Consider the following 26,445-nt stretch of genomic DNA (forward strand, 5'->3'; position numbering starts at 1 on the left):
TTTCATTGTATTAATTAATTACTTTATGTTTACTAATATTAATTTGCAGATTTGTGATGTTTCTAAAATTAGGGTTCTTAATTTCGAATTTTTGATTGGTTTGTACAGAAAAATGTCACAAAGCTCATTGAATAATGTCAATTGTCATCCAAGGGTATGCTTTTGTGGGATTCCCATTGTTATCCGTACCTCTTGGACTCATGGCAATCCGGGTAGACGCTTTGAGACTTGCGTCTTATCTAACTCCAGTAAAAAGGGAAAAGGATGCAACTATTTTCGCTGGGTTGATCAAATTCAATGTGATTGGCAAAGAGATGTTATCAATGAACTTGTGCTGCAAAAAAATTGCTTAAAGGGGAACTTGAGATTATGAAGAATGAAGTTGAATTGCTTAAAGGACAACAAAGGGAAGAGAAGCAGCAACAAAGGGAAGAGAAGCAACTATCTAATGGCACTTTCTTTTCATTCTTAAAAAGTTTAACCATTGTTATCATTGTTTGCATAATTGCAATAAGTATGTACAAGTTGAATTAATTAGCTAAATATTGTAAGGAGTTGTAATCCGATGCATTTAAGTGTACTTGCAATGGTAGTATGTAATGCAATGCAGTAGCAATTCCATATGGAAATGTTGTTTTCTATTAATAATTCTGCAAATTGTGCCCTCTTTTGATCAACAAGAAAAATTGCAAGCATTCACACATTCGTCATTCATTCATCATAAAGTCTGAAATTAACAAAATACTAAGAGTTACAAATTCCAAATTCACAAGTCTGAAATTAACAAAATACTAAGAGTTACATGTTCCAAATACTGAAATCATACATCACCATTTCTAAGTTCAAAATAAGTCGGAAACATGAAACAGGAAAAAAAAAAAAAATCTGACAACAGTTCAACAGAGTTATATCATCCCGTCTTGAGCATTCCATTGTGGCCTTGAGGAGCTTGCTTGGGTCAGCAGCTCTGTGAAAGAAGTGTTTGTGCCTATCATTGGAGGAAAGTTGGTTGAGAATGATGTTGGTGATTGAGGTATGGTCTGAGATGTTGAACTTCTTCCTTGCCTCCTATATGTTTCTTTTGTTGTCTTTCTTTTATGCACCTTCTCCCTTGATTCCTTTGCCCATTCTGTTTGTAATTGAGGTCTTCCACCAGGTTGTCTTTCTTTAGTTGGAGGGACACTTGGGTTCTTACATGTCCTCTTAGAATGACCCGTTTGCCCACAATTTCCACACTTGTTAGGCTTCTTTGGCCTTTTCACATAGTCTGTGCTTTTGCCCTCTCCGGCCTCTTTCTTTCTTTTTTTGGTTGATGGCCTACCAGGCATTTTCCTCAATGGAGGAGGAAGTGGCTCAGGTAAGCCAGACCTCTCCCAATGTTTTACTCCTGGCATAGGATAAATGACAGGTCCATAGGCTAACACATACCTATCCTTAGTATATGCTTCATCTACAAAGTCTTCTGGTTCTATTCTTTGCACAAGTATGGCAGCCATTGCATGAGGGCAAGGTAACCCAGTTAAGTCCCATCTTCTACACCCACATTTTTTCTCATTCAAGTTCACAACAGCACAGTCGCCTCTTAGGTCAACCTCATAATGACCCTTCTCACCCCTTGATAAAGTTGCAAACCTAGACTCCTTTTTTGCCCATTCTAAGTACTTTTTTACATATGGCATAAGTCTCTCTTCATACTTCTCCACTCCCTCCCTTTTATCACAGTTCCTCTTCATCACATACCTCCTCATCCACTCCATATGAGTAAGTATAGGTTTGTCTCTAACCTCCTTAAGTACAACATTAAAAGTCTCACATAAGTTGTTTAATAACATGTTAGACTTACAATGAGTAAGAAATGCATGTCTAGACCAGTGTTGTGGAGGTATGGCATTTAGGTAAGCCCAAGCTTCAGTTGATAAGTTTCTTAGACTTGCCATCTCATCATCAAACTCTGCCTGCAATAGAAGGGGTAGGAAACAAAGATGGTTAGTGCATAATTAAACTAAATAAATTCTGCCTTGTTGAACATTTTAAAATGTTTGAACATAAAAATTTTTACCTTGGTTGATGCTCTTGCAGCCCTCCAAAATGTGTTGGGGTTGGTGTCCTTAACAGTTAGTGCAAGGACTTATAAACCTCTAAAAGGATCAAAGGGCATACTTTGGTATTATTATCAGTTGATCCACGTTTATCAATAACGGTTGGCTTGCTAGATAAGTTTGACGTTATTGTCATACAGATGGCGGTGATCAACTGGTCCCTAAAAGTCACACCTATAGGATACGTTCGAGAGATGTGACAGTATGAAAATACTGTCATGTAGATGCCAAAATTGACTAACCAGTTAGTCCGAGTTATTTGACTAATAATTAGTCAAATATGTGATGTTGAGATATAATATTTAATACGGATTAAATATCATGGGCTAAGGCGAATTAACCAGTTAATTCGTAAAATTAAATATACGTGATTTATATTTAATTAAATGTATATTAAAAATAATTATACAATACTGTTTTGTCGGACACGTATAAATAATTCAGCTAACCCGTATTATTAGCTGATGCCTTAATTTCCGATAACCGATAACAGTTTATAATACAAACCCGTCATATACATTTTAGTATTTAACGAACCGGACCTCGAGTTAAAATCAAGAGGAAGTGGAAGCCCACTCCCCCTTGTGGGTCACGGTTTTGGCCGAATTAGGGAGAACAAAAGGAGACCTCCTCCTTCTGTAAAACCTAATCATCATTAGTGAAAGATAATTAGGGTTTCGAAGAGCATTCTTCTCTGTAGAAACCGAGATCTCACATCTCAAGCAAAACACACATCAGTTCTCCCAATATTGCAAGGCAATCGGAGAACACGTTCTAGCACAAGGGCATATCTCGGACAAGGTCTTGGGTGCAACAATTAGGAGGGAATCTCATTTGATTTCTGTTCTTTACGCCGCACTATAAGGACCCGAGGTTGATTCTAATTCCTTATCGTTTCTATATTGTATTTATGTTTTATGACGATATTCGCATGTTAAATTTACGTTATAGTCCTAAATTTAAAGGGTAGTATACGGATATTAACCCACAAGTGGTATCAGAGCGAGGCCACGTAAATTTTCTATGTGTTTTTCATAAAACGTTTTGAGACGATCATGTTTTGTCTAGAAAACCGTGCGGCTGGAATTTTATTTGAGCTTGTTTTTTTTTTTTGTAAACCGTGTCATGTTTACACACGGCTGACCCTTGTTTTCAATTTGTTTTATACATTTTGTTGTTTTATACGGAGATTATAACAATATGTCAAGTTTTATCAAATTGTTAAATTTGTTTTGATGCGTTTTGATAAAAAATTGAAATTGTTTCTGTCTCGAAAACAGTTTTCACGAGGGTTTTTAAGTTTTCAGAGACTTTTGCACTCGATCGACCAAGTTTTTAATCGATCGAGTGGCTTTTCTCAGTATGATTTTGCTCGATCGAGTCCCCGTTGTACTCGATCGACCCGACCAAATCTTTTTGCTCGATCGAGTCCACGCGTACTTTCGATCGACCACCTTTTAAACCCCACCGCTTCGATCGAGAGGTCCTCGTACTCGATCGAAAGCAAGATTGTCTTGATATAGGTACTCGATCGACCACCGGTGTTGTCGATCGAGCACCTCCTGGTTAGCATACCTCTCGATCGACTTGCAGTTCGATCGATCGAGCCCCTCCGTCCCTCGATCGAGCACTTATGTCCCTGGATCGAGGGATTTCGCCTCTTTTATGACTTTGAAAATTTGTTTCTTTTGATTTAAATTTTCTTATGGCTTCAAAATGTACTTTATACGGATATAGTACACTCGCTTAATAGTGAATCGGTTCACTCACGTACCATATAGTTGTTTTAAAGCGCCTTTAAAATGACGGATTATAATGGGTTAAAATTAAATGATAGAAGCGGTTTTATCACATGAATTTTAATCATTAAAAGGTGGTTTGGATAAATTTAACATAATTACGGAATTATGTCACGAATGAATTTGTTTTTAGTTGATGCATTTTTATTTATCGTTAATTTATGAATGCCGTGAATGCCTTTTAATTACGTATTTAATTTTACAAGCGGTTGTAACTTAGTGTGGCCTTAGTAGAACGTGTTACCGTAATGATGGAACACGGTCTTGGTTGTATTTTGAGATCTTGTATCTCCGTTTTGGTTTTTTCACTTGTAATTACAGTTTTAATTAGAATGTAAATAGGTTTATTTTTGTAATTTTAATTGTAATTTTTGAGAAGACCAAAGATGGAGACCGGATGCTCACTCCCGCTACATGGATCAAGATGGAACATCAAGACAAGCTTTTCGGGTCCAACGGTGGATTCCAAAGTTGTATTATGTTCTTTTTCTAGGATAGGCCACACTAGGAAATTTTTTATTTACGTATTGCATTACTTTATTTATTTATTGTTACGATAATTTGCATCATTTTCCGCCTAAAAACCAAACCACCTAATTATTGCATGAAAACTGACACATATAGAGGTCACGAGTTAGTTTTCATTGACATTCTCATGTCACACGTTTTAAGCCATCATCCAAATAAATTCATTCACAACAGACGCTAGTTATTCGTTCACTTAAAATGAATTATAATTTTGTTGATGGGATCTTCCTCGTATAAACCAAAATTGAGAACGGTCTTTATAGGTCAAACTCCAATGAGTCCCTTCTTCGTCGGTAGGCATACTATGACCCCTTCTACGTCGGGTAAGTTGGAACTGATTGACCTATTTTATCTCAACACTATGGTCACTCGTACGATCCTGTGACTATGGTGGACTATAGATAGGATTTACGGAAATCTATCGACCAAGAGTTCTTCCGGAAGAATTAGCTAAACAGTTGGCTTATCAATTTACTGAAATTGAGTCTTGGGATCACTTGTATCTTTCTTGAGGGAGATCAATTATGCAAGTGCGAGAGTCTACATGTTTAAAATAAATTTTAAAATAGACTTAAATCACCTCGATGAGTTGCTTATTTCGTTTTGTTTTTCTTTCTTTTTCAAAGTGTAGATCACGTTTTAAATCGCTAAACATCAAATGGTGGTTCAAGTGATAACCCAATGCCAAGTGCCACATTGGACCGTGAGTCCTGGCTTAGGATCTTCATGAGTCAGATGAATCAGTCCACTCGGATCAAGAATGACGGATCCAACTTCGCGGATCGGGAGGCAAAGATACGGAATCTTGCCGCTCTTTTAAAGCTCGGATATCGCTTGAGCCCATGCCGTTAAACCCAGGTCCCACGGCTGGAATTAACGAAATCAACAAGTATAACGATTTCGCTTTAGAAGCTGGTGCGGTGAAGAACGTACTTATTTTTGCAATGGAACCCAATTTGCAGAAACGCTTCATAGCCCAAGGTGCAAACAAGATTTTCACCACGCTCACTAAGGAATTCTCGAAAGCACCGAGAATCGTGACCTATGAGCATACCACTCGCTTCTTTGATGCGAGACTCCAGAAGGGCCAACCGGTTAGCCCACACATTCTCAGCATGATTGAGAATGTCGAGAAATCGGAGACCTTTAATCGTAACATCGAGAATATTGTTATCGACCGTATTCTTCATTCACTCCACGATGGTTATTCGCAATTCAGAGCGAATTACTATATGAATGATTTGAAGAAAACTCCCCATGAACTGCACTCCCTCCTCGTACAGACCGAGAAGGACATGAAGTGCAGTGGGAGTTCGAAACAGGATGTCCTCGTTGTGTCAAACAAAGGGAAAGGTAAGGGCAAAGCTCCGGCAAACCTAACAGTAGGTAAGGCGAAGTTCAAGAAGTCGGGTTCAGGGAAGAGTGGTCCTGGTGAGGCGAGTAACTCATCAGGCATGACAAAGAGCAAGAGTGAAAACATGGAATGCCACCATTGCCACATGACTGGGCATTGGAGACGCACATGTCCTGTTTATCATGAGGACTTAAAGGCAGGTCGTGTTAAACCTGTTGGTATGTCTTCTCTCTCTTCTACTTTTATTCATATGATTGAGATCAACCACGCAAGTTACGGAACTTGGGTACTTGATACTGGTTGTGGTTCTCATCTGTGTAATCATGTGCAGGGGCTCCGAAACATCGAACCCCTCGTAAAGGGTGAGGTGGACTGCGTGTTGGGAATGGAGCAAGAGTATTTGCCATCTCCAAGGGGACATATGTGATCCAGCTTCCTAGCGGATTTGAGTTATCATTATATGATTGCTATTATGTACCCAGTCTTTCTAAAAACATTATTTCATTTCTCGCGCTTGATAAACTTGGTTTTTCATTTGTAATAGAGAATAATTCTTGCATTTTCTCATTACACAATATGATTTATGGCAAGGCAGTCTCCATGAATGGAATTTATGTTTTAGATCAGACCAACGAAATATTACACGTAATGAATAAAAGGTTAAAGGTTGGTGACAAAGATCAAACGTATCTATGGCACTGCCGTATGGGACACATTAATGAGAAACGCGTAAAACAGCTCATCAAACATGGAGCTATCTCGGCCTTTGATTTTCAATCATTTGGCACGTGTGAATCATGTCTCATCGGTAAGATGACTCGGATTTCCTTCAAAGGTGTTGGAATGCGCGCTGCTGACCTATTAGGGCTCATACACACGGATGTATGTGGTCCTATGTCAATCACCGCACGAGAAGGCTATAGGTATTTTATCACTTTCACGGACGATTTGAGTAGATATGGCTATGTCTACTTAATGAAGCACAAAAGTGAATCCTTTGAGAAATTCAAGGAATACCAAAATAGGGTACAGAACCTGTTGGGTAGAAAGATAATAACACTGCGTTCGGATCGTGGTGGCGAGTATCTTTCTCACGAGTTTGATCAACACCTAAAGGACTGTGGGATTGCCCTACAGTTAACTCCACCTGGAACACCTCAGCTGAACGGTGTGTCCGAACGGAGAAATCGAACACTACTTGATATGGTTCGATCCATGATGAGTCACACGATATTACCTGATTCATTATGGGGTTATGCTCTTATGTCAGCCGCTCTAATACTTAACCAAGTCCGTCTAAAGTCTGTTGACAAGACTCCATATGAACTATGGAAGGGAACGGTCCCTAACTTGTCCTTTATACGGGTTTGGGGCTGCGAGGCTTATGTCAAGTGGAGACACGAGGATAAGCTCGGCCCCGATCGGTCAAGACATACTTTATAGGTTATCCTAAAGGAACACGTGGTCATTACTTCTATTCGCCAACCGAACAACGCGTTTTTGTTGCGGCTAGTGCGACATTCTTAGAGAAGGAATTTCTCGAGAATGCAAAGAGTGATAGAACCTTCGACCTGTCGGAGATTCCAGAACCAAATACCGAGCAACTATTGGAGGAACCTATTCCTTCAATCCCGGCTGCGGTGAATATTCCTGAGGAACCTAGGAGGTCGGGAAGAGTCTCTATTCCTCCGGACAGATACATCGGTATGGTCGAGGAACATGACATAGATGACGTTCTACTCTTAACGAGTAGTGAACCCGCAACCTATAAAGGTGCCATGACCAGATTCGACTCAAAGCTATGGCTTGAGGCCATGCAATCCGAGATGGACTCCATGTATGAGAACAACGTGTGGGATCTTGTTGACTTACCGGCTAAGGTTCGTCCCCTTCAATGCAAATGGCTTTACAAGATAAAGCATTCTCGTGGAAGGTCGCAAGATATCTACAAAGCACGACTAGTTGCTAAAGGTTTCACCCAAGTGCCAGGTTTGCACTACGATGAGATTTTTGCACCCGTAGTTATCTTTGCGTTCCATTCGGATTATCTTAGCGATCGCCGCTTTTCATGACTATGAAATTTGGCAAATGGATGTGAAAACCGCCTTCTTAAACGGCTTTTTGGAGGAAGAGTTGTACATGGTACAACCCGAAGGTTTCATCGATCCAACACATCCTAAGAAAGTGTGCAAGCTTAAGCGTTCCATTTATGGACTTAAGCAAGCATCAAGGAGTTGGAATCATCGCTTCGACCAAGTGATAAAAGAAAATGGATTTACTCGATCGATCGAGGAACCATGTCTATATATCAAGTCGAGTGGGAGCAAGATTGTCTTCCTAATATTGTATGTTGACGACATACTCCCGATTGGGAATGACATACCTCTCTTAACTTCGGTGAAAGTATGGTTGAAAAACCATTTCCGGATGAAAGATCTGGGAGAGGCACAAAGAATTCTAGGCATCCGTATCTATCGAGATAGATCACGACGGATGTTATCTCTCGGTCGGGGAGTCTTACATAGACAAAGTCCTAGAGAGATTCAGCATGACTAACTCCAAGAAGGGGTTCCTTCCTATGGCTCCAAGGGTGCATTTGAGCAAGTCTCGGGCACCGGAGACACGGAAGAGAAAGAGCGCATGACACGGATTCCTTATGCTTCAGCTATAGGATCAATCATGTATGCCATGATATGCACACGTCCGGACGTGGCATATGCATTGAGTATGACAAGTCGATTCCAACAGCAACCAGGTGAACCACATTGGTTGGCTGTCAAGAACATTCTTAAGTACCTACGGAGGACTAAAGATTGGGCATTGACTTATGGAGGCTCTCAAACGCTATGCGCAACCGATTCTGCAGATGCTAGCTTCCAAACGGATCGAGATGACTCGAAATCTCGGTCTGGATTCGTTTTTACTCTTAATGGCGCGCATGATCAGTGGAAGAGTTCGAAACAAAGCATTACAGCAGATTCTACGACCGAGTCCGAGTACTATGCCGCGTCACGAAGCAACAAAGGAAGCGATATGGATGCGTCAATTCTTACATGGACTCTCTGTAGTGCCTAGTTCGAATGACCCGATCACCATCTATTGCGACAATAGTGGTGCCATCTTACAAGCTAAGGAGCCAAAGTCTAGCAACAAGTCTAGACATGTACAACGGAAAGCTCATCTAATCCGGGATTACGTGGAGCAAAAGACAGTAGTGATAGAAAAGATTGCTACAGATGATAACATAGCAGATCCTCTCACTAAAGCATTACGACAAGATAAGCATGAAGGGCACGTAAATTCCATGGGAATCAAACATGTTCCTGAGTTGTAGTACTCTTTTATGGATCAGATTCATTCTCCTTTGTACTCTATACGACATCATCGTTTTGATATTTTATATATATTTTGTTTTTTCATGTGGAATTGTACGACAATTTTGAACACCACAAAGTGAACTGAACAAACATCATATCTTGTTAGTCCTTAATTGCCCACATGAGTGATAACTCGGCAATTATTCCGTGACGTTGGTTGATGGTGGGTTCAACGAGCCATAAGTCAACAGGTTGACTGACCAATCACAGAGGCGATTTATACGGATATTTCGTAGGACACAATTGTGACATTGACGTGGAGTCCTAAATGTTTTATAACATTCGTTGCCCGGTCGTGGATAGGACTTCCATGGTGATCCTAAGAGTCGATTCTTAGACTATCGACTGTCTCTTGAGACTACGGCAGATTTTGGGTGACTTTGGTTTCTTTCTCACGGTCATCCGTAACAGGGGGCCAAGTAGATTTTTTTCTGGGTCATTTCATGCTGTGCTTAGATCGGAAGGAGTCGAGTTGAAGGAAATATTCAGCCTTTATCAAGTACTCGATATTTTCGGGGCCACTCGAGGAGTCAGAATCGAAATGCATGGCCATGCTCGGATACGGATTCGTTTTATCGGTTAAGTTACTCTCTAGTCGGGGAAACCACTCTAGATACGGATCGATTGTAAAATACGACCTTTGTGGATCCAGATCTGCAAATTGTTTTACATTGAGTGGGAGAGATTTTAAATGAATATGAGAATCGGTTATCGCACCTACACTTGTTCGGACAAGTGGGAGTTTGTTGGAGCTTGTGTCCTCCGTTAGTGCGGATAACGTCATTGCACATACACTTGTACGGACAAGTGGGAGCTTGTTGGGGTTGGTGTCCTTAACAGTTAGTGCAAGGACTTATAAACCTCTAAAAGGATCAAAGGGCATACTTTGGTATTATTATCAGTTGATCCACGTTTATCAATAACGGTTGGCTTGCTAGATAAGTTTGACGTTATTGTCATACAGATGGCGGTGATCAATTGGTCCCTAAAAGTCACACCTATAGGATACGTTCGAGAGATGTGACAAGATGAAAATACTTGTCATGTAGATGCCAAAATTGACTAACCGATTAGTCCGAGTTATTTGACTAATAATTAGTCAAATATGTGATGTTGAGATATAATATTTAATACGGATTAAATATCATGGGCTAAGGCGAATTAACCAGTTAATTCGTAAAATTAAATATACGTGATTTATATTTAATTAAATGTATATTAAAAATAATTATACAATACTGTTTTGTCGGACACGTATAAATAATTCAGCTAACCCGTATTATTAGCTGATGCCTTAATTTCCGATAACCGATAATTGATTTATAATACAAACCCGTCATATACATTTTAGTATTTAACGAACCGGACCTCGAGTTAAAATCAAGAGGAAGTGGAAGCCCACTCCCCCTTGTGGGTCACGGTTTTGGCCGAATTAGGGAGAACAAAAGGAGACCTCCTCCTTCTGTAAAACCTAATCATCATTAGTGAAAGATAATTAGGGTTTCGAAGAGCATTCTTCTCTGTAGAAACCGAGATCTCACATCTCAAGCAAAACACACATCAGTTCTCCCAATATTGCAAGGCAATCGGAGAACACGTTCTAGCACAAGGGCATATCTCGGACAAGGTCTTGGGTGCAACAATTAGGAGGGAATCTCATTTGATTTCTGTTCTTTACGCCGCACTATAAGGACCCGAGGTTGATTCTAATTCCTTATCGTTTCTATATTGTATTTATGTTTTATGACGATATTCGCATGTTAAATTTACGTTATAGTCCTAAATTTAAAGGGTAGTATACGGATATTAACCCACAAAATGTGTCCTTAAAAATTTGTCCACTAAAATTCAGTTTAAAATTGGCCCAAATATGCCTAACACAGTACCTCACCTCTGCCTTAGGTGCCACTGTCCTGAGAGCATCAATCAAACCTTTTTGCCTATCTGACATGAATGTCATGCCTTCCCCCTGAACTGCCTCTATATCATTACACAATAGCTCAAGAAACCAAGTCCAAGTTTCAGTATTTTCTACCTCCACAACTGCCCAAGCAACTGGATAAATATTATTGTTGTCATCCATCCCCACTGCAACCAAACACATACCTGGGTATGCCCCTTTCAAGTGGCACCCATCTACTCCTATGAATGGTCTACAACCCTTGATAAACCCTTCCTTACAAGCTTTGAGGCATATGTATATTCTTTTGAAAATTGGAGGAGGCCTGTCAATGCCTTCACAAACAACAAAGGAGCTAGACCCTGGATTATATTTCCTTATAACTGCAGCATAATCCCATGTTCTACCATATTGATCCTTTCCATTTCCAAAAATAATCAGCTTTGCTCTAGCCCTTGCCAACCAACATTTCATGTAGCTCACATGAACACCTATCTCCTTTAACACATGAGTTTGAAATGACTTTATTTTCCAATCAATATTAGTCCTAAAAAACTCTAAATATTTTTCTGCTAAATACTCAGACCCCACTTTTCTATTGTATTGAGACATCCTACAAGTATGCTTAAGGTTCAATGTCTTTATCTGAAATGTCTCCTCCCCTCTCATCTTTGTGGCATGAGCCTTAAACCTACATGGATTTTTAACCCCACAAGTACAAGCACCAATCTTAGATCTCTTACTGTTCCACTCACAGTTGCATTTATATTTGCAATAGGCTGTTACTCTCTTACTGCCATTGTGACTGTAGAAGAAGTCATAGCCATTTTGGACACTATGATGCACCAATGCCTTCCTAAAATCAATGTTACTCTCAAACTTCAAACCAACTTTCAGTACAATGTTTCCATTAAAGTCATTATCTCTGTTGAAAGATGAATAAGCTAAGGATCAACTTCATTATCTGATCCTTGCAAACTTCTCAATTCGTCTGACTCTTCATCTATTTCTTCTATTGCCCTTATCTCCAAATCATCCACTCCCCACAGATATGGTCCATTGCCATGTTGTACTTCAAAACCTAAGCTATTTTCAACTGTGTCTAATATTGGACCCTCATTGTTTTCACAAAACACTTCCTGAACAACATTTCCATTATCAAATTCATCATTGACCCACTCAGGATCACTTATTGCATCATTGTCACTCAATTCAGAGTCAGTGAACTCTTCATCAACCACCTCCTTAACTTCCCCCCTTCTTTTCCTCTTGCTTGAATACCTTACCTTTGGCCCCTTACTTTCAGTTTGCTTACTTTTTTTCTTCTGTTTTAACACACTTTTTCCTTTTCTATCCCTTAGCTCCTGCTCATTTATGCCCCTTACAGCATCTTGAACACCCACCACTGCTTTTCCTTTGTTCACTGCCTCACTTTCTTTCTTTTTACCCCTGTTACTTGCAACCTCTTCCACAACTGTGTCATCAAACTCCAAACACCTTTTTGAACTTCTCAAAGGCAGTTTCTCAGGTCTTGTTACTTGTTTTGATGGAATAAAGGCTTCAATATTTTTTGGAAGATTGGAAGTATTTTTTGGAAGATTGGAAGTATTTTTGGAATTGAGATCCGAGGAGTGGTTGAAGTGGTTTGAGAGTACTCGGATCTGTGATGTCTAGGGCTTTTTCTCAGTATTAAATCACTTGCCTTAATACAAGGAATCTCCTTTCTAGGAGCTGTAAAAGTGGGATTTTTAAATGCATTCTTTGTTGGAATTTCTAAACCATATTGTTGGTACATCTGGGCATTAAGGTTAGGGTGAGCTTTCAAATTGGGCTTTTTCTCAACTTGGGTCTTGAAATAGGATGGGCCAATTTATTTAATGGGTTGGCTTGGTTTAGGCCCACATTAGGCCTTTTTGTTTTTGGTGACAGTTGCTTTGTAAGAGTTGAAGAGGAAGTATTTGGCATGAGTGGACTGGTAACATAGAGAGTTACTGTATTCATTGGACACCTTGTGTGGAGTAATGAGATTACATCCACCTCAGATACAAGCATGGCTCTGCCATTATTTAAGTTCCTACCAGGTTTCCTATACCATAATTCATACTCACCTTCAACAAACTTCTCTGCTAAATTCCTTAAAAACTTAACACTCAGTTCATTGCTCCACACCCCACATTTAAAATGCAAAATACCCTTATCATATATAGTGACATCATTTTTACATAGAAATTGGCCCCCATAGAGTAACCTGATGTCGACATTAAATGGCCTGTGGTCCATCCTACAATGCGCATATAAAAACCAGAGAACAACAACAACAACATCAAGTACAATAACAACAAAAATAGACATCTAGAAGAAGAAGAAGAAATTAATTAAGCAACAATAGCAAAATTAAACAACAAAAAAATGACATCAACAACAGCAAGAAGAAGAATTTAAGCAACACTAAGAAAATTAAACAGCAAAAACAGGCATGTACTACAACAAGTCAACAACAATAACAAGAAATTAATTAACAATAACAAAATTAAACAACAAAACATCCATCTACAACAAAAATAACAAGCAATTAAGCAACAATAACAAAATTAGGGTTCTAATTAGGAAAACTAAAATTAGGATACTGATTCTTCCAACTTTTAGGGAAATGTCAATGTATCAAGACAATTTAAGAAAACTAATTCATATTCGAAATACAAATTAAATTACGGTTCCAATTAAAAGGATTTAATCGGGGTTCATTTCAAACACAAATATAATCTTCAACATCATTAAAATTGCACAAAAAGAGGATTAAATAGCAAGAATACATACTTTGTCGACCAATCACAGAAGAAATTCGCCCTTCAATTTGATTTTTTTGGTGGAGATTAAAAAATTATGAAGAGGATAGTGTGTTTGAGAGTGTTTACTGGGTTATTGTTTTGGTAAAGTGTGTTTGAGAGATTTTGGTAAAGTGTGTTTAAGAGTGTGTGAGAAGAGAGTAGATTTATTTTATTGTAGGGGTATTTTTGTCATTTAACATAAAAACATACCGGAAAAAAGAAGTGGTAGCAATTTGTATGCACTAATGCTTAGTAAGGTAGTAATTTTAGGAGTTTTTTTTATAAGGTAGTAATTTTTGAAAAGTGATGTTTATAAGGCTGTAAAATTTAATTGACCCTAAAAAAAATACAACATTGTTAATCGAATTCAATGGTAAACGACGAACCAACTACATCAACAACGAGCGATGAATCATCAATAGATTAATTAATTAACTATATACTTAATTATCTATCGAATTGTAATTTATTTATTTTTTCGTTTGAATCAGACATTGCCTAGTATGGCGTTAAAATTGCCTAGTATGAATTGATTATGAATGTGGATGTTGAAATTGTCTAGTATGAATCGAACTGTAATTTTTTTTTCCTATGATTGGGACATTGAATATGGTTGTCCCAGTGGTGTGGGTGGCGTGGTGGTGGAAGTGGTGCTGGTAGCAGCGGTGGCAGCGGTGTGGTGGTGCGAGTGGTGGTTGATGTGTATGAAGGAGAGAGCGATTATGAGGGACCGAGGGAGGGTGGAAGAGAAAGCAGGGGTATGTGTCGTCTTTTTTTATGAAAAGTGTATATTAATAGATAGATTGATAGATAGATATTGATGTTATAGAAATATGGTATTATTTCCATATCTAGGTGTATATTGTTTATGGTAGTTTCGGGTCTTGTACTTATTTTGTTATTATTCGGTTTCCTAATATCATCGAGTCTGTAATAGTATATATACATTGTATCGTCTAATGAAAAGACACACAAAATATTCCAAAACCCTAACCCTAGTTTAACCTAACCGTAACCCAGTTAATATCGGCTCAATCTCCATCTTACACATCTGGTTTCCCGTCTCATATAATCTATCTACGGCATGGACGAGCCTATCATCTATACTCCTTATACGAAGAAGAATTTCAGCGGCATTGACAAGTTAACCCTGGTTCAAAGGTTCTGTATTGCCCTCTCAAATGACGATAAACCTGCCTTTATGAGTCTCATCTCCGACCCTGGATTAGGAGGAGTGCCTAGTTCTCTTACAATTGATAACATATTTAATTTCGACCCTTTGGAAGTTGCAAAGGCAGTCCTTAACGGCGAAACTCCGTGTATTGACACGGAAGACTTACTAAAGGATGGAATGACCCCTCTTCATCTTGCCGTTATCTGCGATGCTCCGAGGTTGACCAAGTATTTTCTTGAGAATGGTGGCATAGTTGATGCTATCTCTAATAACAAAATCTTTAAACACAAAGATGCCACCCCTTTAAGCTGCAGCACTAATCTCATTAAACCTAGTAAAATACACACACCTTTTAACTTGCTTTGGTGGCTTTGCTATCATGAGAGAGCTCGTATTGAAATTATAAGACTGTTTATCCAAACTGACCAACATACGTGGGCCAGGGAAGCGTTTCTCAACTTTGCGCAAAAGGGGGAACTACGTAAGTTAGCTGCACTGTTTTTGGCTGCTCCCGAGCTATTTTTTCCTTTGTTGAATAAATTAAATAATAAATTGAATTTGTTCGAGCGCTTAAGACACGTGTCAAAGACGAGTTGTCGTTATTGCTTGATGTTTTTGCTTTGGTCGGTCACAAGCTAGCAGCATATATAAGGCTTGAATACTTCGCTCGCAAGTCTTGCACCGAGGAAGAAATTGAGGAGACAATGTTAGAAGTTGAGTCGTTCGTTCGTGAAGCGGCTATCAAGAAGCATGGAGATGGAGATGACTATGTTGATTATTATTTACGTTTTTTTGAAGCTGAGCACCAAAATTGTTATGATGATGTGAAGGAAAATCCTGATTATTATATGGACTCTGAAGAAGAGTGGGACAGATTGACTTGTTGGTTGAAGGGAAACGCTATATACCATTTATTGCCGAATTTGTTGCGAAGGTGCCAAGGTGGACGGGTTTGAAGCGCCTTGAAATTCATAGGCTGATTCCGACTCTAGAGAGCCAGAATCCAGTTAGAGCAGGTATTCTGACTAGAGCTATTGAGGAATATGTTGCAGAAAATGAGGTGAATGTTGCAGCTGAGAATGCAGCAGCAGGCGAGGAAGAAAATGTTGATGCTGAGAAGGAAGCTACTGTGAACAAGGAATTTCAGTCAATGCAATTAACTGGTGTGAAAGAAAAGAATGATGAAGAAGTTTTTTTTTTTTTTTTTTTTTATTAAAGTGGATTATTTGCTAGAATTATCTTGATTTTATGAGTTTTTGTGATTTAGATCTCAAATGATTCTTTTTTTTTTTTTTTTTTTTTTTTTTTTTTATCTGTGTGAATATCTCTGCCAGACTGCCAATATTTCTTATGAAAGACCTCTCGCATGATGGGTAATTATTAATTTAGTTTATCTTTTATTTTTTATCTTAGTGTGAGACGGTCTCTCAGATTCTTGATGACGATGGTTTTTAGGGATTGTGAATTTACAATTGATTTCTTGCTCATCTATAGATACTTGTGGGTGTTATAGACCTATATGCTAGACATGGAGTTGCCGGAAGAATTGTTGATCCAAATTTATGCTAGACTGTATTGGAGTGTGGGGGTGCTACTCAAAGATTCTATTGCAGCGGTTTCATGTGCTGTGGGTACTTTCCATGATCAGAAGGACGTTGATGTCTATGGAATGACTGACTCAACATTTGAAGGAGTTCGTGGGACTCTTGGGATTTTGGATTACGTCGAAACCTTTATTACTCTTATAAGTCAGGGTAGGAGACGACTTTATGTAAGACAGTCCTATACTATAGTGAGAGTGGCATGTATATGCAAATTGCACTATAACCGAATTGAGTGTGCTTGTTAGACGATTTTATGCAAACACAAAGTTCAGTGTCAGCTTTTGGGTTTTGAATCATGATTATATTGAGTGTGCTTGTTAGGAACAACTTTTGTGCTTTCGTATGTCGTGAACTGTTCGTAGCCAAGGTTAAACAAAGTCGGAAAGCAATTCATTTTTGCAATACTCGAATGTTTATGTGCAAATTGCACTATAACCGAATTTGAAGTTGATTTTTCTTTTTAAAATTTCTGGTATGTATTTACTGTTCTGACTTTTGATAAACAGAATATTCAGTTCCATGTAAACTGTGGAATTTGAGGCATTCTGTTAATAACAGGATAAACAGATTTGGATTCATTGATACAGGATAAAGTCCAAAGAGAATTATCATTTAATCGCTAATCGCGTCATCAACATTAATACGTAAACATATAGACTGATCTTGGAGTACTAATATGTTTGTACTATAATAGGTGTGATTTTTGTATGTGAACTTGGCTAGGGTTGCCTGGTGGAACTTACACGGAAAGGGGAAAGTGGAATTAAAAGTTACTACATTAGTTTCCGCCTTGGTGCCCCTCTGCAGCGCAAGATATAGCGTGAGTTACTGACTTCTCGATCAGAATTTGGCTTCATCCGGTATGTAGAGGCTTCTTGTTTAAGAACTTGAGTACTATGTCGAATTTAACTTGTCTTTCGACTTTCAAGGTCGCTTTTGATCGCGCTTTCTGTGTATTTTCCACCAGGATTCAAACTTCCGACATAAAATTCACATAGAAATATTACTCCCATTAAAACATAAATAAACATGTCAGTTTGCCGAGTAATTTAAATTTTAAAGCATGCTATTAGTTTCGCACGGGTAAGATTTCATGATATCTAGAAATTGTAATAAAGTAGCTCATAAGTTAGCTAGAAGAGCGGTTAATATGTAAGACGTTCTTGCTTACCAATTGCCAGAAAAAAAAAAAAAGATTTCTATCTAGAATGTCAAATTCATTCTTCCAATGAAGATCCGTCTTAAAGTATGTTGGCCGATCCAAATGGATTTTTGGAGCATGGACTTGGACGTACGATCAGATCGTTGTCGCAAATTATTGGGCTCGAACCGGGATTAACATAAGTTTGGAGGGCTAGATTGAACCAAAACCATGCTGCTAAAGTAGGGTTTTGGTTGTGTCTTAATCATCTGTGTTTGTGGTTCTTAGTAAGGGTAATCATCTTTTTTTCAATTTTAGAAAGAGATTTAATCAAAGGTAAACAAATAATCGGGACAGATATCATAATAATAATAATAATTATTATAATATAAATGTGTATTACTAATGGCTTCATATTGGCTCGGATGTTTAATGAACAGCACAAGCGTCTTTATATAGTGATTGTATGTATATAAGTGATTGGGACGTCTAACGTCCCATGCAAATTTTGTGCGTATTAGTAGACGTCATGTTTGTTATATATCGTTTTCATAGGCAACGTTGCAAACACACTAATTTGATATTGTGTGTGATGTCACGATTTACCGTTAGGGAGACGAATTACTTCTAGAACGTCTTATAAGTCTGTGAGCTTGTAAGATTGTCTCACACACGACTCCCTAGGATGACAGAACATGAACATAGGTTCTTCGGCTGGTAGCTTGTTACGTACACGGGCTTGAGTTGCGTAGCACTAGTGTAGTACGGAGATGAGATCATGGTGTCATGGCCGTAACCTAACCTTTTTTCCGGCAAGCCTAACCTCCTTCCCTTCAAAGTAGGAACAAAAAATTGTTGCCTCCAAGGCTTCAATCCAAAGATGAATTACCTCTTTTTAGCATTAAATGAATTACCTTTTATAAAAATAATATGACCGTCTTATTTCAGGTGGCTCCTGTGTGCCATTGTCAATTGAGGAACGCTCTTTCAAAAAAAAAAAAAAATAAATAGAAAAAAAAAAAAAAAGTCATATTATATAATTTGCGAAATTTTAGTATTAGAGTACTTAGCAACTAATGATTTAATTAGTTGCTAGATAGCAACTAACTTTGTATTAGAGCAAAATAGCTGGCTACACTGGCTTAAGTGTAGTAAGGGTCTCGACATAATCCAAAATCCCAAGAGTCCCACGGATGCCGTTAAGCGTTGGGTAAGTCATTCCATAGACATCATGTTCTTTAACTTGATGATCTTCATCAACACCCGACGAGATGAGATGACCACTCTCGTCATCAAAGAAAACCCGGTCATCAAAAGGGATCCCAACAGGAGTCCAATTGCTAACTCCATTAAATTTAAAAAGCATGACCCAAGAATCATCTACGCCATATTCCATCATCATCCATACCTTAATATCTCTCAGAGGATCATTCAAAGAATCATTCGAAGGATCATATGTAGAAATAACCGCAGCAATAGTGTCTTTGAGCACCCATACACTCGAGTACACTACGAGATGACACGGGATAGGTGGTCCTTTCATTAATCGCAAAACATCACTAGTCATGTCAAATGCAAGGACAGCATTGAAACTATCATTACCAAGGCCAGCAGATCACCACCACCTTATAGTCATTAGTTGTATGATCAAAACCAAACCCGATGTTCAAACATACAGGCTCTTGCTGATGAAATTGCATTAAAGCGTAATCTTTAAAACCCAACAAATGCATTGGAAAAGGAAACGAGATTTGGGGGTGAATGTGTTTATACTCTCGAGTTGCCGGGTTCCACAGAGTCAAGGTGCCAACCCACCTATCAATTAAACTTCTGAATATGCAATAAATTCCATTAACCGGTCCAAATATTTTGATTCGCCTAAGAAAACTTGTAGGACCCGTATAACCTTCTTCCACCACCAAAGGGGGCCATTCTACGTCTTCATCTAAACCTTCTTCCTCCAAAAATGGGGGCCATTCTAGATCTTCAAGTTTGCCAAGGGTGTGACGATCAACGATGGATATGACATAAGTTTCAGTGACGGGGTCTTTGCGGTAACACAGGAGTTTAGCACCGCTCCTGGTTTCAGAAAGACGACAGTGGTACTCTACGAATTGAGGGCTTTGAATGACAGAAAGCCAATGTTTGCAGACACATTTGAAAAGCAAAAGGGATTTTACGGGTAATAATACAAAAATTAGGATCAGCAATTCATCCGGCAACTCCATATTCTGGAATATTAAAATGAGTAAGTAAGCAACAACTGAACAACATAACCTGAAAATACATGACTATGTTAAAGTTATAATCAAGATTGTGTAATCGTAGAAGTATCTAGCCATTGATTATCTATAATTGTCTAAGAAAATGAGTGGGGAGCTCTGTCACTGATCATTGCTTATACATGGCACAACAGCAAGGCTCAAGTATTCACTGAGTGAGTGTAGCTCAATTGGTCTCGCTCCCTATCATCTCCCTCCCATATGTAACACTAGACATGGCAAAATGGACCCAACCCGATACCCAAACTCAGGACACGGAACTTGACCCAAGCCCGAATTGACCTGATCCGACCCAACTTTTGTTAAACCCGAAAATGACCCGACCCAAAAAAAACCCCAAGGCCGTTGACCCATTGCCAAGTCTATGTAACATCATATGTTGGAAAATGGTGGCACTCAATTTGAGATTATCGTGTTCAGTACATTCTGCTGCCAAAATCACAATAGACTATGCCACATTACATACCACAAAATTTAAAGCAAATATTTATCATATATCTATAAAGGAGGAGTAATAATAACAAACCCAAAAAAAAAAATCAAAGAATAATGCATGGTTTAAGAAAAAAATTGAGAAATCAAAAAAATTAAGTGGGGTTTGCGATCAAAAAAACGTAGGATGATAAATCAAGTACCACATAAGAATAGCATAATTGAAGAGATTATTAGAGTAAAATACACATACCAATATTTGAATTTAGAAGAAATTAATGGTTTAAACTCGCAAGATTATGATATCATTATATCATGCTGGATTGCTGGTCTTTTTGTGTTCTGGTTTTTAATGCCTTATTTGGGGTGGGTTATGACATGTGAGCAATAAATAATCCACCTAATTTTCTTCCATTTTCTCCCTATTTCCTACCATTTTTTTCAGCGGTGAGTCTCTCATATGAGATATGACGGATATATCATATATCTCTCATAAATTTGCGACGGATTATACATAACTCACATTGGTAGATAAGACAAAACTAGAGTGGTGTCTAGAAAGTCACAAATCCAATGTTGTTAGGATCGGGATTCTACTTTGAATCGATGGGGAGGGTAGGATCGAATCGGCAGAATCGGATCGTAGAATCGTAAGATTCTACAAATTCACTAAATATAGTTTTTTATTTGGTAAAAATATATAATTGAATATTAAAACACTTATTTACACACAAAATATTGATAAAAAATGAGTTTTAGTATCATTTCATCAATTGTTTCTACAAATTACATGAAATTAGAATTTTACGATATCATTATATAAAAATATATTTCAATATGGTTACTATGGATTCGGATCGTAGGATCGTAAGATCGTAGAATCGTATTATGATACTACCTCTAGAAATTTCAAATAGATAGGATCGTAAGATTCTACAAACATGATAGAATCGTAGGATCCGGGATCGGTCAAACGTTTTTGGATCGTAAAATCGTAGAATCATAGGATCGAATCGGGATTCTGACAACTATGCACAAATCATTTGTTTTTATCTACCCATGTGAATTTTATTTGATCTGTCACACGCTTGTGAGGAATATTGTCTGTCACAAATGTAAAACTGTGTTCTTATAAAGCAATTCATGGACTATACAACCAGTTGTATATGTTGTACGGTGTAGAACCTGAGCTTTGTGTCAAAGTATCCGAGCTTTATATTAAAGAATATGAGCTTTATTAGAAAGTATTGAATTCATCCATTTACACATTAAAAACATGAAATTTAAATTAGCTCAGAAAAAATACACGTAAGCTCGGATTCTTATACTTGGTTGTACCATGCTTATGGTACAACTGGATGTATAATCCTATTTGTGCTTATAAAGCCGTGTTAAATAATTAAATAATTAACTGGTAGTCCCCAAACTAAAGTTATTCATTCCTAATTTTGGAGCATAACAACCAATTGAACACTACAAGAATTCAATTCTCGGACGACTAAAATAGGCGAAGGATTAGTGTCGCTAAAATGAAATTGCTGACCGATAATGGTTGCCCATCTATAGTCGCAACGCTTAGTCGCCTAAATAACTCGAGCGACGGATTTCAGTCGCCAAATTGGCAACGGCTTATTCAGTCGCCAATTAGCGTCGGACGAGCGACTGTTCATGGTCGCCAATTTGGCGACTGAAGAGGGAAAATAGCGACTGAAATCAGTCGCTAACCAACGTCAACTCTGTCTTCTTGTCAAGATACAACTACCAAGATAATGGCACATGTGAATATCTCATATTGGAAAAAGAGAAAGAGGAGAAAGTTGTCGATCATATAAACCAAGGAGTTACTCCACCCATTGCCAATTGGTTTGGATTGGACTCTCCTTGGACTTATACGTTGGGTTCTCTCTTTTCTCCATGCGGGTGCGACCTAGGCCCGATGACGGAACTTATGATGGTATCAGAGCCTATGGTTGAAAAAACTAAAATAAAGACCTGGGCATGAAAAATCTACCTAGTATAAAAGCTAGGTTTTTAAAGGATTGTGATTGGTTCTTAATTTTTAGCTGGGGTCCACTACAAAAAAATTTCCCTAAAATTACTCGTCCACGTTCTTCAACACAATTAATTATACTCTTTCTTACTTTTTAATATACTCAATACTTTTAATTGAAAGTTATATTATATGGTGTATTATATTATATGATATGGTATTATATGTTATTATTATAACATATGATATTTAACATCTCAACTCTTGCTCTTATTTAATTAGAGCTTTTACATGAAACCATACATTATAATACAATACGAACATCCAAAAATTACAAATTCCTAATACATTATGCACATACAAAAATTACAAAATATTACAAATAATCATTTCAAAACATAATTACAAATTTCTCATCAAACTTATGTATATTCCAGAATTTAACTTCAAGCTTCTTCCCCACCTTCTCCCTATAAGTTATCCATTCCAAAATACAGAACACAAAAATACATATCTTAATATACAAATATTTAGTTTTATTCAAATATTTATAATAAAATTTGTACATTTACACATTTTATTAAAAAACAACAAAACTCATCAGATTTATGAATATTCTTATTCATAGTTTATAAAAATAAGCAACAATTTCCACAATATCTACGATACATATATAAAAAAATCGCCAAATTTTAAATCAGGAAATAATTTTATAGAAATTAAAAAAATCATTAGATATGTGAAATTACTATAATAAACATAATAATAAAAATGAAAATTTAAAATTAAGAGATCTATGATATTAACTAAGAATTCACTAATAATTTTATAAAGAAATCAACTTTTAAAAAATAAATAATAATCAGGTAAATGATACTCCGCATTTACTTAAAAATTTATAGAGAATTAAAAATAATTGAACTAAACGAATAAAACGAGAAAGTTAATAATTTAAGAAGTGTAAAAATAATTTAACAAGTTTAAAATAATTAAACTCGAATTGTGATAATTATGCTGCATGCGAGTAAAAAAAAATGAAAGAAATCAAACCTCTAAAAGCTATCAATCAATAGTGCCATCTTTGATGAGAATCTAACTAAGAAACAAAGCTAGGATCGTGAGAGCCGAGAGGCACAAATCTCGCATGGGATGGTGATGAAGATTGAAGATTTAGGAGAGTTAAATGCTGATAAGAGGGAGCGAAGTTAGACGAGATTATAAATGAGAGAAGCGGATGATTTGAGTTTATTATGAATGAAATAAGAGGAGATGCGGTGTCGGCAGTAGTGTTGTCAATTAGAAAACTCAATTGAGAAGGAAGGGAGGGAGGGAGGTCGGGGAGAGTTTTTATAAAATGGAGGGGTAGGGTTTGTTGATGGATTATTTATATGGGAAAATGGGTAATGTTGTTAATTGTGCTATGTTATGTTATGGGCAATGGCCCATGTGTTGAGCATTCATGAAAATTCGATAATGTAAGTTATGTAACCCGATTCATATTATGATGATATATTTTGATTATATATAATCCCCTGTCTAATACTTCCTCCGTTTTTATACGATACACCCATTTTTTGAATATATGAGTGGAGCATTTTAATAAAATGAGTACATAATATGAAAATGAAGGGAAGTATATATTAGTACTAACATTTCACCACACATGACATTAATACTTAAATGTGAGTGTATAATGTTTTGAAAAATATGTTTTAAATTATTAATCTAACAACCACATTGTTTATAAACGGTATACTTTTAGATGCATGTACAAGCAATTGTCCTCCATTATTCAATCTCAATAATCGTAGACTTTTTAATATAATTTGTACCGAATCAGTGGTAGTGATTAATAACTTTAATTATGTGTCGATTTTTCAGTTGTAGACTTTTTATATTGTAACAGCATTGAACATAATTACGCTGGTTTTAGACCATCCACAACAACAAAGAGATTCCCTTCTAAAGTTAATATTTTCACTCCCTCCCCCAAGAAGAAGAAGAAGAAGAAGAAGAAGAACAATAACAACAACAACAAGTTTTTATCTTATGATTTTTTGTGAAACTCATCTAAATAATCAAATATGATGAGAGTCACAATGAGAATAATTGCTTTTATTGGTTATATTATTATTTTTATTGATTATTTTTATTATGAGAAGGAAGGTTCAAGGTTGAAATAGAGGGTTAAAATTTATTGTTGTTGTGTGAAGTTTTTGGCAAAATTATCATCTTATGATAAAATGAGGTTTAAGCCGTGCGTTTTCGACCCCTGCATTTTTTGGTTGCACGGGTTTAAGCCGTGCGTTTTCGACCCGTGCATTTTTTTTGCACGGGTTTAAAACTAGTAGAAAAGAAAAACTGGGCCAAAAATTGCAAGACTTAAAAAATCCAATCTGCCTGAACAGGGACCTCACATGTGAGGGGGAGTGTCAAGATACAGCTCAAGATAAAGGCACATGTGAGTATCCCACCTTGGAAAAAGAGGAGAGAATTGTTTATTATATAATCCAAGGATTTACTCCACCCATTGCCAATTGGTTTTGGATTAGACCCTCCTTGAACTTATTAGTCGGACTCTCTCTTCTTCATGTGGGTACAACCCAGGCCCGATGACGGAACTTATCACTCCTCCATCATGACTATTTCATCCGACCATCCTCAACCATGATCTCTACATCCACCATCCATTCTCTTTGCGGCACCGTTCAATTTGTTTAGCAATTTCCCAACTCATCTCCTTTAGGAATCAAACTTTTAATAACTACTCCCTCTGTCCCGGTCATTTGTTGTCATTTTGCATTTTGGGGTGTCTCAGTTATTTGTTGTCCTTTGAAAGATAAAAGTTTTTTTAGGGGAGTGATAATTCCACATATCATTTCTCTCATGCCACGAAACTAACTGGGTAAGTATGAGTTTCTGAACTTGCACATTGTCTCACAGTATTCTTTTGCATTAAAGGAATGCCTAGTGGTAATACGACAACCCTTTTTTTAACAATACGTCAACTCAAAGAATATGTAATGCAAACGACAGAATTGCAAATTGTTTTTGACTTAGTTGATGACCTTGCAACATTTGTAATTTGGTGCCGAAACGAAGTAAAAAATCTGGACAACAGAAATATACCAACACCGTATTTCTGTTTCATCTATTTTACTCAAGTAGCCACCTAGCCCACCTTAACTCCCTCGAATGTAAGGTCGTTTATACACATTAAGCTAATATTCGTTAAGGCGGAGGTATCCGTCTTAATATTATAACGGGTCAAATATCATCTCACATATGTGGATATAGACAAATTTTTTACTTTTGCCTATATATTATGATTTTATCTTATTCATCCCACATGAATATACCCGTCTTAAATGAGATATACGTGTTACGGACTTACGGAACTTGTTGGTCATATAGATTTTTATTTCACAGGGGAAAGTAAATAAACCACAAAATATTGCAATGCTCAGGCAGACATTCAACTTTAATTTTCTCTCGATACATAAGTTAAAATATATTCGTGTGAGATCTTATTTGATTCGTCTTTAAGAGTACATTAAAAATATCTAACTTTTATAATTTTTGCAAAAACGTAGCTAATGATATTTACCGCGTAAAAGTCGCGTTGGCAAACGTGATAAAGCAAACATGTAAAGTGGAGTTGAATGGAGGGAGTAATGTTTAAAGTTGGACAGAGTATTTTCTTTCTTGAATTCAAACGATAGAGTACTTCCATTGCCTTTATCATGGTTAGAGCTAAAAATCTTCATAACCCCATATAAAATACCAATGCAGAAAACAAATGCGAGGTTAAATTACTACAGTACTTTTACTACTTGTATAATATTGGACAATCAACTTGTACTCAATAAAATTGCAAAAAATCTCCTTAGCAAGCAACCTAATATGTGCCCTCAATTAAGATTTAAGAATCATCAAG

The 26,445-nt window shown here is 37.2% G+C and overlaps 1 long non-coding RNA gene across 1 annotated transcript; it reads right to left on the bottom strand.

The window, feature by feature from the left end:
* Nucleotides 1-18,818: 18,818 nt before the first annotated feature.
* Nucleotides 18,819-20,966, bottom strand: LOC141658504 (uncharacterized). Its single transcript, XR_012549285.1, has 2 exons — nt 20,772-20,966; nt 18,819-20,035 (listed from the first exon to the last, which is right to left on the bottom strand). It is a non-coding gene; the product is annotated as an uncharacterized LOC141658504 (long non-coding RNA).
* Between the last annotated feature and the right edge of the window lie 5,479 nt (nt 20,967-26,445).

The sequence above is a fragment of the Silene latifolia genome, chromosome 6, assembly GCF_048544455.1.
Source record: "Silene latifolia isolate original U9 population chromosome 6, ASM4854445v1, whole genome shotgun sequence".
NCBI lineage: Eukaryota > Viridiplantae > Streptophyta > Magnoliopsida > Caryophyllales > Caryophyllaceae > Silene > Silene latifolia.